The sequence below is a fragment of the Herpailurus yagouaroundi genome, unplaced genomic scaffold (assembly GCF_014898765.1).
Source record: "Herpailurus yagouaroundi ecotype Mexico unplaced genomic scaffold, PumYag 165, whole genome shotgun sequence".
Lineage (NCBI taxonomy): Eukaryota > Metazoa > Chordata > Mammalia > Carnivora > Felidae > Herpailurus > Herpailurus yagouaroundi.
The window spans coordinates 30,809,844-30,813,090 of NW_024412406.1; the positions used below are offsets into that span (position 1 = coordinate 30,809,844).

Below are 3,247 nucleotides of genomic sequence, written 5' to 3' on the forward strand. Positions count from 1 at the left end.
TTTTTTAAGGTAGAAGCTTCAGTTACTGATTTTAGATCTTTCTTTTTTTCTTATACATGCTTTTATTGCTATACATTTCCCAAGTACTGCATCCCACAAATTTTAATAAGCTGTTTTCATTTTCATTTAATTTCAGTACATTTTAATTTCCCCTCAAACTTCTTTTTTGACCCACATATCATGCAGAATTGTATTTACTAGCTATCTTTCTGTGACTGATGTCTAGTTTATCTAATTGCATTACGATCTGAAGTCATACTTTATATGATTTCCAGCTTTCGTAATTTGTTAGGGTTTTGGGGGAGCCTAAAATGTGAATGTTACATGTGAATATGGAAGGAAGTATGTTCTACTGTTGGGATGTATTCTACCCATGTCAATTGGATCAGTCTGATTTATAATGTTTTTAAGCTCCAATAGACCTTAGTGATTGCTTTTGCCTTGCTTGATCTATCAGGCTTTAAGTTCTTCCCTCGGCCCCTTCTGGGCAATCTGAAGAAAGCCTGGATGCTCCCCCATGTGTCGCTTGTGGGAGATTAAACCACACAAGCTCCTGACCATGTGTAGGACCCCCCCACCCTCACACATGCCCTACACACAATGAAAACTCTGAGTTGGCCTCCTTTCCTTGCTCTTTCAAGCAATTTTTGAACCTGCATGGGAGCCTATCCCCAAATAGCCCCATGTGTAAATAATAAATGTTTTCACTGACTGATCTGAAGCCACCAGGGATGGTATGTGACATGTCTCCACTTCTGGCTGACAACCTTGTGCTCGAGTTTTGCTGCACTGAACTACATTTGTTGAGTTCCATAGAAATGTTCTTACATATTTATCTGACTTCGGTTGGAATTTTCAATATTTGGTTTTGGAGGGACAGTCATACAAATTTGGGGCCTTCCTTCATGGCCTTGGGTTATGCATCTCAGCCTGGAAATATCAGCCTGTGTTTAGAATAAAACCGGTTGACGATAGGTGTGGGGGAAAAGAGTTTCCACCTGTTACCAAATTTGTTGTGTGTCTCAACCAAGTTTTGGTCTCTGTTCTGTAAAGGGCTCAAAGGCTTGTACTCTGTGTAGCATATAGGAACATCAGTTGGTCACCCATGAAACAGCAGTCACTAATGAATTTTTAAAAATAGAAAGAAGAAAAATGGAGTCATTATCTCGAATGCTGAGGTCTGCACATCTAAGAGCACAAGGCTCCCCATGACCCATAAATATACCTCTGCTGCTGCTCTCTGTGCTGCTGTTACAACAAAGATCTTGATCCTTGGGATTACAGAGAAAAGCACTCGTCACCCCTGTGGCACAGTGAAGAGGTTAATTCAAAGCCGATAAAGCCCAGCTTCAATCCTATAAGCAGCCGTTGCCTTGGGAGAGGCCACAACCCATGGAGACGCTAATTTGAGGCTCTCTGGAGGAAGAAGCTCATGTAATATGAGCAAGGTAGAGAGGAATTTGTCTGAAGTATATCCAATAACAACAATTAAAAAAGAAAAAAAAGGAAGGATACAAGAAAAAATAGAAACCTGGATACAGAGAAGGAAACAACAGAAATACGTGAAACAGAGGTCCACGATTTGACCCAATCCAAAATTTACTAAAGTAATTAAATAACAAAACATAAAGGGCCACTGATTGACTTTTGTGTCTCAACAGCTTTGCTTTTATTTTTTATTTTTTTTAATATGGAAGGCTTCATGAATTTGCGTGTCATCGTGTGCAGGGGTAATGCTAATCTCCTCTGTATCATCCCAATTTTAATGATACAGTGCTCGCTGAAGCAAGCTTTCAACAACTGTGGATCTGACTTAGCTTTAATATCTGCAAAATGTATCCACTGGCAAATCTTCATGGTTTTAATCTTTATAGTCTGGGCTCAAATTACAGACATACCTGGACATTCCACATATTACGCAAGGTTTTCCCTGTACTCTTAAAAGACTTATAAAATATAAAAGTACAAATAGATGTGCCCCAGCTTTACCATCAAGACTACTGTCTTGCCTAAATTCTGCATGACCACAGAATCCATTACACTGAAATACCTCAGAAGGGGCATTACTGTTACCCAGGGAGTAGTAAGTTAAAATTAAATTAGTCTTTGGAATTTTCAAGTTGTCTGGATAAAATACGACCCCGTAGATGTTCCCCCAGTCAACATGTTATGGCCCAATGTAAATTAAAACAGAGATTTCAAGGATTAAAACCCACCATTCAAGACCTATTTCTTTTTTTTAAGCTAATTATCCTGATTGCTTCTTCACTCAGTCCAGTTTAGCGTGTTCTGAAACACAGAAAGAACAACGTGGCTCCTCATATAGATTACTGCAACCTTAATGCCGTGGATCCCATTGAAACCTCCGTGCAAAATATTGAAATTACCAGCTCTATCGAATCAGCAACTGGTAATCTCTCTAAAAATGTCGTATTGGATTTGGCTAATATGTTCTGTTCAGTGTTCTTTCAACAGTCTGTCAGCTGAAGTTTTCTTTCAACTCTGAAGAGATACCATACGTCTCACCTGTCTGCTCATGGGGCTTTGAACAAGCCCTTGAACACAGTCTTCGCCACACAAGTCTTTGCAACAAGGCCTTTGAACACAGTCTTTGCAAGCAAGGACTTAACTTCCCTCAACTTAGTCCAGGAGCACAAGCATGACATCGCACTCATTTTGCATCCTCTTTCAGGGACATTCATTTGGCACACTCATTCGGGACATACAACCACTCGCAGAGGAACTCACAACACACAGGGATACACTGTAGGCCTTATGAATTTTGTTCAGCCTCCAAACATTACTGGTAAATAAAGGATTGCTCATACTTGCCATGACTGAGGAACAGCTGTTGATCTTTTAGCACGCACAACGTAAAAAATGTCCAACAACTTTTCAGCCATTTTGGCTTCTGAAGACAACATGTCCCTCACTTCCAAATTTTACTTAAGTCCCTGTATGCTTTGCTTGCAAATAAGCCCCTCCTTGATCAGGGACTCTATAACAAAAACCTCTGGAATCTGTCACAATCGCATTAGAACAGTCATGCCCGCTAGTGCCTCTTCCCTAGCAAGAGGCTCCTTCAACTGAGGAGGCTTTAGCAACCTCCTCTCTGGAGCACCCATGGTAGCCATAAGGTGACCATAGGTTGACCATGCTTCTGATGCAAGAAAATCCCAGTGCCAGTAGTGTGGAATCACTGGCAACAAGCTGCTTTTCTCAAAACAGAGCCTCTCACGGGCCCAGA

At 40.7% G+C, this 3,247-nt stretch overlaps 1 non-coding gene across 1 annotated transcript; it reads right to left on the reverse strand.

The window, feature by feature from the left end:
* Positions 1-1,684: 1,684 nt before the first annotated feature.
* On the reverse strand, positions 1,685-1,791 carry LOC121038368 (U6 spliceosomal RNA). The gene has a single exon (XR_005794324.1). It is a non-coding gene; the product is annotated as a U6 spliceosomal RNA (small nuclear RNA).
* Between the last annotated feature and the right edge of the window lie 1,456 nt (positions 1,792-3,247).